At 43.3% G+C, this 14637-nt stretch overlaps 1 protein-coding gene across 8 annotated transcripts in view; it reads right to left on the reverse strand.

Annotated features, from left to right (window-relative positions):
• Positions 1 to 14609, reverse strand: part of SYTL3 (synaptotagmin like 3) — a 78334-nt gene extending 63725 nt beyond the window's left edge. For 3 of the 8 annotated variants that reach the window (XM_074368068.1, XM_074368069.1, XM_074368063.1), the window contains exon 1: positions 14313 to 14609. The gene's annotated coding sequence lies outside the window, so the exon portion shown is untranslated. Of the gene's footprint in view, positions 1 to 4345; positions 4514 to 4552; positions 4644 to 5910; positions 6144 to 7857; positions 8053 to 14312 lie in introns of those variants that run through there. The other 5 variants (XM_074368065.1, XM_074368064.1, XM_010965761.3 and 2 more) reach the window with 5 other exon arrangements.
• Between the last annotated feature and the right edge of the window lie 28 nt (positions 14610 to 14637).

A 14637-nucleotide genomic window follows, 5' to 3' on the forward strand; every position in this document is an offset into this window, starting at 1 on the left:
TGAAAACATCTGCAATTTTGGTTGGTATCAGCCACAAGTCCTGATAGTTCTACTGTGGTTTGATGCTTATATTCCAAGTGGAAGGAAATGCTTCCACCAGAAATTGACACATTGTAACTGACTATACTTCAATAAAATAAATAAGCAAATAAATAAATAAAAAGAAAAAAAAAGACTGGAAGGAAATGCTAAATTTTAGTTACAGGTTAATGAAAATAAAGATGTAAATTGTTCTCATGTCCAAGTTCATGGGCCTAAAGGCTAAGGACCCCTGGTGTAAGGGATTGAACTTCGTCAGTTTCTCTGTTGTAGGATAAAGTGGAAATACACGGCTCACTCAAATTGCCAAGGTTGCCCAAGAGGAGGGAAGCCAGGGCTGGTCTCTGATCTTCAGGAAAGCAATCCCAAGCAATCCCAAAAGGCTTCCTGTGTAGACGGTGGGAAAATGACAGTGACAAGGACTTGGGGCTCCAGCCAGTCAGGGACAAAGGCTCATCCCTCCTCGGGCCCCGGATTCCAGAGGAACAGACAGAACATGCAGATTGTAGTTCCCCGAGGCTCTGAGCCTCTGGGAAAGAGGAAAGTGAAATGAAACGGGGTGCACCCAAGTGCTAAGTGGTAACGTGCAAACTGCCACCACGTCAACAACTGCATGAGTCTATTTCTTCTAAACATGCCCCTTGGTTCTTCTTGGTTTTTTCTTATTTCTAATCTAGTAACTATACTTGCTGGGCCAAGAACTATCCTGTTTCTATCTTAAGTATTTGGGGAGGGGGTAATTAGGTTTATTTATTTATTTTTTAATGGAGGTACTGGGGATTAACCCCAGGACCTCGTGCATGCTAAGCATGCACTCTACCACTGAGCTATACCCTCTCCCTGTATCTTAAGTATTTTAAATGAAAAGTTTTGCACTTGGCTCAGAACATGCGATCTGTGCACTGAGCCTTCTCTCCACATGGCCTTTGGGCTCTGCTGTCCGGCCCTGGTCTTCCGCTCCACAGTGAGGCAGGACCAGTGCAGCACTGGGCTGGAAATGACGCCTCACTGGGCGACCCCTGGGGTACTCAGTGTTCACTCCTTCAGGTGTCTAGGCCTTACCTATTCCAGAAATACAAGATTCAGTTATTTAAAAACACTGCTATCCTCTACCAAACCCATGCCTGTGGCCTCAGCAAGCCCTTTGCAGGGATGAGTGGGAGCTCTTCCTCCCCCTAGTGGCCATCCACTGCTAGTCCTAGAAAAGTGAAAATCAGTTCCTTTCTGGGATTCATGCATCATCCATTTATACAGTAAATATTGACTAAGCACCCAAATGTGCCAGGCACTGTTCAGGTGCTTAGGGTACCTGACTTAGTGACTGGTAGTTTACACCCTATCCTACTTGTAACAGAAATATGACGTAGTTCACAATAAAAACAGACAGAGGACAATTAAAGTCAGAGAAACGGCAGCAGCCAGAGTGAAAGGGGCAGACAATTTCTACAAGGAACCTTCAGTGAAACAGTCACTATACTTGGGCATCAGATGTATCTCTGACCTTCCTAGTAACCAAGGCAAAACGAAACAGATCGAAACAAAACCAAAAATCACGGTGGAGTGTCTAGTCCCAGTGAACTGAAAACAAGGACATTCTCAGGGTGTAAAGGTAGTCGATCACCTGAGCAGTGGTTTGGCAGAACATGCAAAACTGTGCTTCATGTAGCATCATTATATTGACTCCCTTTAACTAAGGATGCAGCACCAGACTGTAACTCATCGAAAGCATTTCAGAGACCAAAACATGGTGCTTTCTGGTATTCCAAGGTGATACAGGGATAAAGCTCAGAAAACTAGAGGTCCATCCCTCTGTGCTTTTATTCTTGACCGAGAGATTTTCACTCTGGCTTCTATAAACCTTCAGTTACTCGAGCATTTCGTTGATCACTACTAAGAGTAAATCCTTCGATTGTTGGATTGAAATGTACCTTTTTCTGTAACTTGGAGGATCTGTGTTCAGATGCTCTCTAAACAAGGGTGACTTTTCGAATTGATGCAATCAGCACTGCAGCGAGCAGCACCCAGGGTGGTTCGTGGTGAGATTTAACAAACACCTGGGGGGATGTTTTCTCTTTGGTTTCCTGTGTCCTGGTAACCCATCTGGCTTGGTGGCTTAGACATTCCACACGTTTGAGCCACATATGCTTCATCATATTGGGACTGGTTCAGTATTTTCAAGGTGGGGGGTCAGCACCATACTTCCCTCTAGAAATTTGTGGGGTGTTTTCAGTTGTCACAGTGACAAAGAATTATCTTGCATTCCCCTACAAATGTTATGTTACCCTATGTTACCAGATAATTCAACAAGGGGAAAATTATAATTATCTGATAATAGAATTTAACTCATATAAGCATAAAGTATGTTTTTCAGGGTTTTAATATACTCTGACTTTTCTAGAATGCAACTATTGTATAATTTGAAGGAAGTTTTTGTTTAGAACTTTAACAAAAGCTGTTTATCATTTCAGAAATTTGCATGACTGAGGGCACCATTTCTTATAGTATTTGAATCACTAAGGCCATATACTGAAAAAGTCTGCATTTGTCCACGTCCAGTAATTTCTCAGGTCACTTACAAATCAAACGACGTGTATTATTCTCTTGCTCATTTTTCAACATGCTATTGGGTTTTAAGAGAATGGAGTGGGGAAAATAGAGGATTGGCTGTTGTTTTTGTTGTTTTAAGTTGTATGGAGATTTGGGTTTAACTGTGGGTTTGTTTGCTTATGCAGTTCCAGGTCTGATTTCCAGGTCATAATTGAGAGCTCAGAGTTTCTCTTTCAATAACAATTATTTAATTTATTTCAACTGGATCTTGAACAGAATCTGGAGCTTTTTCTTCACTTTATCTCTGTTAGGCTGGCATTTGAATTCTTGTAAGTTTTATATCAACAGCCAATTTGGAGATTCTGCGCTGAAATCCATCTTTCAAATCACTCAAAAATGATTCAGTAAAATTATTCTTAGCCTATAATCTATTTATCCAAGACAAGGTGCCCCCAGACCATGGCAATGACTTACTATTTTTTAATTTAATTAATTAATTTAGTAAACTTCTTCCTAGTCAATAGAGGCTTCTAGGGCACCAGGTGAAGTTAATTAGCAAGCAGCACAGACCCACGGTAAATACCAAGAAAGTCAGACAGAATGCCATTCAGCTGGTGGACTAGCAAACCAAGGTACACCTTTACAGATTCCATTTCTGGTCACCCACACTCACAAGAAATTAGAAGCCACATTGGATTATTTTTCAAATTCTTCAAAACATAGATAGAACAAATATACTTCTCTCTTGGAGGCTTTAGATTTCTGTAATGTTTTTGAGTCAAAAATGGAGGTTGTAAGAGAATTACATGACACCTATTAAAGTCAGTTTGCGTGTGCCTTGCACTACGCTATGTACTACTGTCTGGGATGACAGAGTGAGTGTGATCATGGCATCCGTCACACTCACAAAGTGGGTAGCAGGGGCAACTGATGGGGTCCAGTGCTGGCTGTACCCATTAGCTTGCATGCAGATGGCTGCGGGCAACCGACGGAACAGTGGGGATAGCACTGAAAGGGTGGTGAGTGAGAGAGAGACTCGTGACAAAAGACAGGAAAGTCTTCATGGCAGAGATGACACCGGCTGAGACTGGAAGAAGAGTTGTTGGTCTGAGGAATGGGAGTGAGAGGACATCTTGGGTGAAGGACAGTACATTTAACCCCACTGAGCGGGGAATATGTCATTCCTCCCCTAGTAAAGAAGCCCAGGTTCGCCACTGCCTGCAAACAAATTCTAAAGTACAGACTGGTCCCTGATCTGACTGTCCATCCTTAATTCCCACAAAACGCTCCAATGCACTTGTATTGAACACATTCTAGACTATTCCCTGAGCACATCACACACTTTTCTTTTTCCATGCATTCACCCCTGCTCTCCCTCCCCCCGACCCCAATCGAATTAACTTGAAGGCAGTGAGGGGAACAGTCCAGAAAGCAGGGTTTGGAGCCTGACTGGGTGATTAGCTCTGCTCTGCCCCTGACTAACTACAGAGACGCTGGGCAAGTCACAGAAGCCCCCAGGATTTAATTTCCTTCTTTATAAAGTAGACAGGAATATAGCACCCACTTCTTAGAGCCTTCGTGAGGATTGAATGTGTTGATACATATGAAGTTCTCAGATCACAGTGGCGAGCATATGATACTCCAGGGATAAATGTTACCTGTAATTGATGGTAGTAGTCATAGTATCATTATTATTGTTGTTAATCTTTCAAGGTCCAGATTAACTGCTACCTGATTCAGGACCTTTCTCCTTACTTACGATCAAAGTGAATTGCTCCTTCATTATAACCCCTTTGTCCTTTGTACATTTCTCTATCATGACTCCGACTTCTTTCCAGCTGGTATTCAAGTGTCCTTTCTAGTGGTGACATTGGATCTTAGTGTTTCCTTATCACCCAGCAAACAGATCCTTCATGTCTGGCTGGAATTGAGAAACCTGAATATTGCGACATGCGGGTTTACTTGCCAAAGCAGGAAGTATGAATTCAAGCAGAGTCAGAAGTGAGGTTAGTCAGGTGAGCAAGCCCTCGCTCCAGAAAGCTCCAGCCTTCAGAAATCTGGAAAGCATAGAGAAATCTAAGTCGTTTCAGAATTCGAGGAGCACACTCAAAAGTATTTTGTCTTAATGATCTCATGCAGAAATTCACAATTTCAAAGCTTGAATAATGAAATCTAGATTCATTTTTCTGTGATGACACTTAGTCACTCTCTTATACAACCAACAAATTCTTAAATTATCTTTAGTTTGTCCCAAGCACTGGACTCAGGCTCTGTCCTCACCCACATGGAACTACCCTACCTCTCTTCGATTGCATTTTTGTGATTTTGTACCAGTGACTGCCTTTGTTTTACCACATCCCACCTACCCCGTCTAATTTCATTTAACAATTAAAAAAATAAATAAAACCTACACCATAGCATCACTCAGAAGGAAGAAGTCTCCCACTTAGAGAAGCATTCCACAGCAAAGTGTTCCATCTCAGTATTGGTCTGGGTGTTGGACAATATGGGATCAAACCCCAACTGCAGAATCATCTGGGTCCAGCCCTAGAGCAACAGCTGGATCAAAGCCAGTAGGACTCAGAACTAGTCCCCTCTGCTCTCTGCCTTCCCCTTCAGGCAGGCCCCAAAGCAGGACTCCAAGCCATCTCTCTGGGACCAGCAGGGACGCAGGCAGCAGGGGTGGGGGTCCCGTCCTAAACCCAGCACAGAGCTTCAATCCATGTATTTCCATTTTGTCTGCATCCAGCCATGCTGTATGCCAGTGGAACTCTGCATCCAGACAAACACAGTTTGGTTGTGGTGGTTAGAGCATTGACTCACGGTACCAATTTCATTGGCCTTCTGTGTGCCAAGTATGTGCCAGGTATTGAGGACATAAAATAAATGGGAGCCAATCTCTGCATTCAAAAAGTTCACATTCTAGCCAGAAAATGGACATGCGAACAAATAAATTACAACACGGTAGGATGAGTTTAAAAACACAAGCACCTACAGAGGAGAATGATTCACTCCATACGGAGAAAGCAGGGGGCAGGGGAAAAATATGTGGGACCACTCTGCCAGGGGAATGAAAATATTCAATCTTGTGCTGGAATTTCGAAACAACACTTGCTTGCTCTCCTAGCCTAACTGCAAAGATTGACTGTGGCTTTCTAGATCTGACCAGGAAGAAAAAAATCCAAGAAACATGAAATGGAGGGCGAGAAAAGGACAGGAAAGGAGACGCTCTTTATCTGCAGGCGGAGTCCTCTCATCCTTTCATCTAATTATCTCTCATCTCAGCAGCTGGTCATCAGATCAAAGGACTAACTGCTTCACCACCTGTCTGTGATGAGAGGCAATGCAGCAGATCGCAGGATGTGCGTGTGTGTGGACAGGACTGTCGCCGCCGCCCAGACTTTCGAGGCAGATGACGGAGCGTGCTGGAGGCTGAAAGCCACAGCCTAGCAACGCTCACAGCCCAGGTCGCTTCAGAGCATCCCCCGCTGCTGTGCTGTTTTACCACAGCCATTTCCTTGAGAAACTGCAGGTTTTTTCAGGGTGCAGCCAAAATGCTTTCTGCCTAGAACACAGGGGAAAAGCTGAGTGACTACACGGACCTTGAAGCTCTACTTGAAAAGGTCACCTCTTTTTTTGCTCCGTTACCTTCCATATGGACGCCTGGAACAGCCACGAGGACCACCAGCCCATCCACCTAAGGAAGGAGGCAAACCAAGGATGGCTCTTGTCTCTGTGGTCCCAGCTCAAGGCAGGCGCATACCCACAGGTTTGGCTGATTCCTTCTCGCTAAGGTGAGATAACTTGCCTGTGTGTCCATCAGGAAATGTGACACGGAAGTAGACATGAACTTTTACAACTTATTTGTCTGGTCATTGAACCAGAGGTGAATTTCCTGGGATGCCAGTGTACTCCGGCTTTGGGACCCCTCACATGCTTGACCCATACCTGGTTTTTGATTACTTTCTTAAAGAAGTCTCCAGATGTCGTACAAGCTTCAGGTCCCTCAAAATTCTGTCCTTAATATGTGACGTTGCGTGTATGTGGGCTTAAGTCTAGAAAACTTGACACTTAACCCAAGATAGAAGGTCAAAAGAGTGCTTCTTCCAGAAAGATCCCTGAAATTGTAGATTCCAATTATTCTTTCTCATTCAGGTAGATATCTCGCCACCAAAAAAAACCCCAAAATGCCTTTTTACAATCAAAGTTAAAGTAAAATAGAAATCCATGATTTTTCAGGTTTAAACTTGACCTTTTCTCATGGAAGGGTAAAGAAATGAGAATTAATATATTGTTTTATATATATGGTACTACACATAATTGTTGCTATACTTTTTGTTGTACCAACTGTTACTGTTTATTTAGCACTTACTCTGGGCCAGTTTGACATGGACTCTGCACATATTACCTCAGTCCTCATTACAGCATGGTGAAGTAAGGACACCCATTTTACAGATGAGGAGAGTGAGGCTTGGAACAATTAAGTAATTTACCTAAAGTCACACTCTAAACTGGGCCTGATTAACTCCAAAGCCTTAAGCTTCGTTTAGGCAGAAAAGTTAAGAAGTTAGAATCTTCCACTATCCTGGCTAAATAATCTTTCTCTAAATTGACACAACATCATAAACTGATGATACTTCAATAAAAATACATATTAAAAAAGTCTTTCTCTATACCAATTCTAACTTCTTAGTAGATCCTTAATCTCTAATTTGCATTTTCTTCTCATAACCTCTTCTCTTGTCATGAAATTTTGTTAGGGAGTTAAGGAGGCTAAATTGAAAGAAATTTAAATTAGACCCTAGCTAACTTAATTTAAAAATTTTTTAAATCGCATTTATGTTCTACCTCCAAACTCGAGACTATGGCTGATCAAAAAAATCTGAATCTGTAAAGCAGATTCAGAGCAAAACAGAAATAAACTGTGCGTATAAGAATTTACAAACCAAAAAAGAAATCAAACAACACTCACCACCGCCTTAGAAAAAATTCACACCATATCACTTTTGGATAGTGTTTTTTTGGCTTGGTTTGGTTTTTTAACTAACTCTAAAGTACTTCCTTCATTCCATGTAAATCATTCTTACCCTACACTTAAAATGTATGCTATTCAATAAAATTACAAGCCATCCTTTGTCTAATGTATCATTGCTCTTATTTCCCACCTTTTCAAAGTTATTAGTTTAAGAGAAGTTATAGTAACTGTAATCTCTACCCACCCCACCCTCAAGACAACCTGCCAGAACGGCTAGACGTGGATGCTCAGCCTACCTGTGCCTCAGCTTCAAGAGAGGAGAGCTCGTTCTGGAGAAGGAAGTCAACTTTTCTTCATGTTAGAACAACTGACGTCTTTCTCTTTCCTTCCTGTCGGGTGGGTGGGCCCTGTGTGCCTCTGTGACTAGTACCCCACATCATCAAGGACCGGGGCGAGGTGGGGGGGCAAGCCACCCGAAACCACACCCAGGAGCTCTGGTCTGCCAACAGTTTGCGTTTTTAGAGGTCTTCTCTTTAGAAAGACCAAACCGACGCTACTGCACTGTTTCACCCTGACAAGGAAACCCCAAGAGACCAGAGGCTTCAGATATTCAAATGTTCCCACATTTGCAAGGGCTTTCTCACTGACCTCAAGTGTAAATGACTAACTGAGTCTCAAAGAACAGCTGCTAACTCAAGAATCGATTTATAGGAAGACTGACCTGGACTCTTTTGGGGTACATTTCACTGAAGTACAGCCTACATATGGAGTATGACACAAACCACAAGCACAGATTGATAAATTTCCCCAAAGTGAGCACCTCCCTACCCGGAAACAAAACTTAGGCAGCAAACCAGGGGCCCCTCGCACGCCTTCCAGTCAATGCCTTCACCCCAAAGAGAACGATTATCCTGGCCTCTAATGTCGGTCATTAGGTCTCCTGATTTTGCACATTTTGTAAATGGAATCATACAATGTTAACTCTTTTGTGCCTGGCTTCTTTTGTTCAGCATGTTTATGAGATTTATGCCCACTACTGCATGGAGTTACAGTTTGTTCATTCTCATTGCTGTCTTATTTCATTGTATGAATAAATAAAAATGTGTTTGTTTATCATACTGATAACGAGCCTTTGTGTTATTTATGATGGTTGGCTACTATGAATAGTGTTGCTACAAACTTCCTCATATAGTCTCTTTTGTGAATATCTGCACAGGTTTCTGCTGGTTCCGTGCCTGGGAGTGGAACTGCTGGTCACAGGTTAGGTGTATCTTCAACACTAGCAGATGCTGCCAAACCGTTTCCCAAAGCTGTTGAACGATTTACATCCCACCAACAAGTTCTGGGGGCTCCTTGTCCTCCCCAACCCTTGATTTTATCTGCCTTTCTTACTTTATCCATTCCGGTGGGTACGTGGTGGTATCATATTATGGTTTTAATTTTCATTTCCCTGATGTATAGAGTAGCTGAGCAATTCGGCATCATTTTATATGTTTATTGGTCATTTGGATATCTACTTTGATGTAGGACTTGTTGACATCTTTTGTCTGTTTTGCTATTGGGTTATCTTTCTGTTATTGATCTGTAGAGGTTTTTTATATATTCAGGATAAGAGTCCTTTGTCAGCTATTTAATGGGCTCTTTTTTGGGGGGGAGAGGAGGTAATTAGGTTTATTTATTTGTTTACTTTTAGAGAAGGTACTGGGGATTGAACCCAGGACCTCCTGCATGCTAAGCATGCACTCTACCACTTGAGCTATACGCCCCCCCCAAAGGGCTCTTTTGAGGCCCTCAGACTCACTCGTGATGGTGAACTAGTATGAACTCTAATTGAGAGACTATGATTCAGGCAAGTCAGCTGTTGACCAAGATTAAGGTGCCCTGTGTGGCCTTGGGAGTCACTAGATCTCTCAGAATATTCCTGGGCCTCAGTTTCCTTGGCTGTAAATGACATTCACTTTGATCATCCCTTTGGCTCTTTGGTTCTGAAATCTCATTCCTCCGTGACCTGAGGATGATGACTCAGGGGATGGGGAACTCTACCAGGTGCGGAGCAGGCGTGGGCGGGAGGGTTAAAATGACAAGTGGGAAGAGTGAATTAAGAGGGCAGGCTTTGGGGTGAGACAGACCTGAGTCGCCCTGAGCAAAGCACTTGGCCTCTCCGAGGGTTCCCTCTTACGTTACAGTTCACTCAACTCACTCACAAACATTGATTGTGCACCTTTTTCGTCAGGCCAGGGTGATCGTGGTAGAGGACCCTCGGCCTAAGAAGATCCTTAATAAATGGTAACTGCTGTCAATTTAGCAGTAGCCTTACTGTTTTGTAGCATAAGATACTCAGTGACTCCACTTAGGGATATTTGGAGGAAAATGTTTTCAGATGAGGGTGTGCCAGAAGGATCATTTCCAAAGCAGGTACGACTTTGCTACGGCTACTACAACAAATACGAAATGTCATAGACTGTGTGGCTTAAACAACAGAAGTGTGTGCTCTCGCAATTCCAGAGCCGAGAAGTTCAAGAGCAAGGTGTTTCTAGGACTGGTTTTCTCTGGAGGCTTGCCCCTTGGCCCGTAGGCAGCTGTCTTACCTCTGTGTCTTCCCATGATTTCTCTGCGCCTGTCTGTGCCCTAATCTCTTCTTCTTATAAGAACATCAGCTGTATTGGATCAGGATCACCTTAATGACCTCATTTTAACCTAACCACCTATTTAAAGACCCTGTCTCCAAACACACCCTATTTCCAAATAGAGAATGTCACATTCTGAAGTCCAAGGGGGTTAGGGTTTCAACATATAAATATGGAGAGAGACACAATTCAGCCCATAACAGTAGGGCATGCTAGCATTAGAACTTCTATCTACATTTATTTTTTAAAAAGCTAAAACCTAAACTTTATTACTATTTAATAATGGGTTCATAGTTTAATACGTCATAGTTGAAACAAACATACCTTTGGGACACCTGCACAAAAATGGTTCCTGCCAGAAGGGCGTAATTAAAGAAGTTTGGAGACCAGTGACCTAAGGCCCCAGGCTACAGTGGCGACAGCAGGGAAGAGTTGGCAAAGATGCCTGGGTGTTGAAATTGAGCAGGCATAAATTAGATCACAGCTGAAATTGAAGTGAGGTGACCCAGGGCTGGCCTGGGGGTTAGAGCAGAGTAGCAGTGGAAGAGGAAAGTGGCCAAGTTGCTGAGGGGGCAGGAGTCGGGCAAAGAGAGAGTGAACAAGATAAATTACCAGGGGAAACCTTCAGAAAGCTGTGTGTGGCAGGTTGTGGCATTCTTCTCCAGGAAATGTCCCTGCCCTGTAAACTGGGGCTGGCCAAGACTTGCTCTGGACAATGAAATGTGAGCACATTTTTTTGTTTGTTTTTTTCATCACATGGATGTAGATATCACTTTATTGGAACATCACAGACAACATAAATTTAAAATTGCCACACCCTTCCAAAAACCATCACTGCCTATATCAGAGCTTTCCTTGACAAAGTTATTGAGCTATTATAGATCAAAAGTATAGCTTTGGTTTTTTTGCTTTGTTTTATTCAGAAGCATGTGCAAATGACTAAAGCTGGGCCCCTAGAATCGAGAACGTTGGTGCAGTTGGTAAGCTGCAGCTACTAATTTCGGTAAATTAAAAGCACACAACTAAAACCAAATAAAAACCCAACAACAAATACTGTCAAACTTACAAAATGTTAACAGTACTGCTAGAAAAAAGCACTTGTTGTCAGTGTGTTACTCTTTACAAGTTTTCTTTCTGTTTCTATATCTGTGTTACTGGTAGCAGCACCTTCCTAACCAGGACCCGGGCCACCATCCCCCAGCCCTTCCCTCTCCCTCAAAGTCTTCAGAGTCAAGATGCTCCACCAACCTGGTCCCTGTGTGGAGAAGACATGGGGCAGAGCCATAGCGGACCCTCAATGGTCATGTAGCAACACATACACCTTTGTTGTCATCAACCACCAAGAGTCTAGCGTCATTTGTTTCAGCAACTAACCTAGCCTATGCTGACTGATGTAGGGTGTGCGTCTTTTTCATAGACACAGAACTGATAAACCATTTAATCACTACCACAGCATGAAAACCAACCAATCAGAAGAAATGCCCCTGCTGTGCCCTGAGTTATCCTTTAGTTGTTGGATCTTGGGGATGAGGCTCCAGGGAAGGGGTGGGGGAACCAGGATTGGGAAGAAGAGGGACCTAAAGGGCTCAGAGTAATAGCCATTTCCAGTTGGTACAGACGTATTTCAGCCCCACTGTGCCTGTGCGTCCCAGCTGACAGCAGACTTAAATATAGGCATTTCTTAGCTAATCTCCTGAGCATGTAATTTCTTACCACTTTAGATATGTGTCAGCCACAGTTTATTTTCTTTTCCATTACGAGATTAAATTTCTCGGACTTGAGTGTTTTGCAACTGCCATCTTCATCACCGTATCATCATTATTATTGTCAGCTTAGCATGTCTCCATGGTACAACTCAGCAACACACTCCTAAGCACAGGGAAAGGAAGGAAAACTCGAGCATCCACGGGGCTGGATTTAGGGGGTAAAGAGCTACAGAGCACGGCCAGCACTGGCAGACCCCACTGGGGCTGGGGATATCATTTGTGGAGGCGACAAGGCTACAATTATGAGGCCCACATTTGCTAAATAAAGGCATTGACAACACCAATCCCATTTCTAAAGAGTGTATTTAAGAGACTCAACTCGAAGAAAGTAAGCACCCAACACCTGCCAAGCTACAGGTAAGACCCAAATTGAAAAACAAACCCAAGATCCACTCCACTGACTCGCTACACAGAAACGAAACATTATTCCAAAATCTGGTTGAATCCTGGAGAGTCATGAGCAGTTCTGAGTCGGTGTGCGTATACCCCAGGACTGCTGAGGGGCAGTCATTCTTGGCAGAGCGGAGATGCTGGAATGGCAGTTAGTGAACTGCCAAACGTCCTAGTGATTTAAGTTCCTTAGCCCTCCAGGGCATACATCAATTCGGCAGAATACAAGACCACAGCACTGCATTTTAACAAGCACTGCAGCATCACTGAGCCTAGAGAATTCAAATCCTCCCACTGACTGAAATTTGCTTTTCAAATTTTTTCATAGAGACCATATCTTAGTCAACTTTGTAGCCTCTGCTCCAGCTCAGAGGCTGCTGCAAAGTGAGTGCTCACCATATGCACACTGAGTAAGGAACAAATTGTTCTGAAGATAAACAGACCAATTCATCCACTTCTGGGGCAGAGTCAAAATGACATGTATCATGATCATTTGATAGTTAAAATTGGAGAGTGATACCCAATGTAGACAAAGTTACGTAAAAATTTTTTTAAATTTACATTTACATGTTTTCTGTTGATTTACACACATGCTGGTGATTTTCAGTCACAATATAATTTAAGGTCTAAGCATTACTAACGCACTATCCCAGCAGCCATTCAGGACACTCATTTGAATTACGATATTCCTTAAAGGCTGAAGCAATTTAGAAAAGATGTCCCAAACCTCACAGTCTTCAATTCCAGGTGTCCACTCGGAACCTGTTCACTCTTGCTTTGCACGTAATTCTAAGATGCCTAGCTAGTGGGCCTCCAGGGCCACCACAGGGGAGCAGAAGAAAATGAGAAGAGAATGAGAAGGCCCCTGCTTGGCTTGGAGTGTGGTGTCACTGAGGGCCTGGAACCGGGCAGGCAGGGTCAAGTGACCGAGAACACCTAAAATGGGATTTTCAGGTGAAATTGGGAATGTCAGGAAGATGAAACAGAAATGCCAGACATAGAATCACATGTAGACTGAAGCTCAAGGCTGAAACACTAGGAAGGGAACAAAACTCAAAAGGTAAAGGGGGGATACTGGTCAGAAGTAGAGCATGTGCTTAGCATGCACCAGATCCTGGGTTCAATCCCCAGTATCTCCATTAAGGAAGAAATTTAAAAAATAAATACACCCAAACTCAAAAGGTAAAGAGAGTTTAGAATCTGAGGAGCAGAAACCAGGTGTGGGAGAGCAGCCTGTCCCCACTCAGCAGGTCCCCCTGCTCAGGTCAGGTGTCCAGGGCAGGGCAGCCCTGTGTCTTTCACCCTGTGTTCCTCTGCCCCTCTTCCTTCCCACAAGGGGGCAGGCGATTGCATCTCCCTCTACTCCCAGTTCTCTGCAACAGAGTATGAGGCAGAAATAATATGTGGGGAAATCATTCAATCATTCAGTAATTTTTAACTGTGCACTTACTAGGTGCCATGTACAACTGAAGAGGCAGGAGATAAACTAGTGAATAAAACGGATTCTTCCAGCATGGAACTTAGTTTCTATACGGTAGAAGCAAGGGCTGCGGATAGACTGAATGCGGTCTCTGCAGTTTATTTCTACCGTATCTGGGGATCCTATGGTCAGCCCATCTTGGGAGGATGGGAAGTGGATTTTACCTGCTAGGTTTTGGAGAGGTAATAAGTAACAAAGCTTACTTCGTGGGCGTGGTAAAACCAGAAAAAGTAGCTCACAAAGTCAAAGGTCTTAGACTCAGATCACATACAGGCAGCACACTTAACTCTGCCCTTCTTGGAGAGCGCTGTACCAGAGACCAGTGCAATTACTAATTTTATAAAAACCCTTGTGGACAAGTTAAGTCTATGGCATTCTGGTTAAGGTAGCCAGGAAGTGTGCAGCATTTTACAAAATTTTCCATCCAAAATGAGTTTTTTAATGGTGCTTGAAGGAAAAATAAAATTTCATTTATATGGAAAACTTACCTCCATAAGAAACGTTTCGTTCAGAGCTAAAGTTTCCTAATCCTGGATCCCCAAAGAACTGCAAATATCTCAGACTGCCCATCAGGTTCAGAAATCTCTTTACAATTTGTTACTAGGTGTCCAAACCCGCTTGAATGTTCAAATTAATCCGCACAGTACAAACTGGAGGGAGGGGCCATAGACGACCCTTTCTCTCCCGGACTCGCTTTGTCCATTTGTTTTGTTTTAGTTGCTGCTGTCTCGTGAGCTGCCGGGACACCCAGGCGGGTTCCCGCCGGAACTTTCCGCCCGGGAGACCGAAAAGGGAGGAGTTAATCCCGCGGTC

Source organism: Camelus bactrianus, chromosome 8, assembly GCF_048773025.1.
Source record: "Camelus bactrianus isolate YW-2024 breed Bactrian camel chromosome 8, ASM4877302v1, whole genome shotgun sequence".
NCBI lineage: Eukaryota > Metazoa > Chordata > Mammalia > Artiodactyla > Camelidae > Camelus > Camelus bactrianus.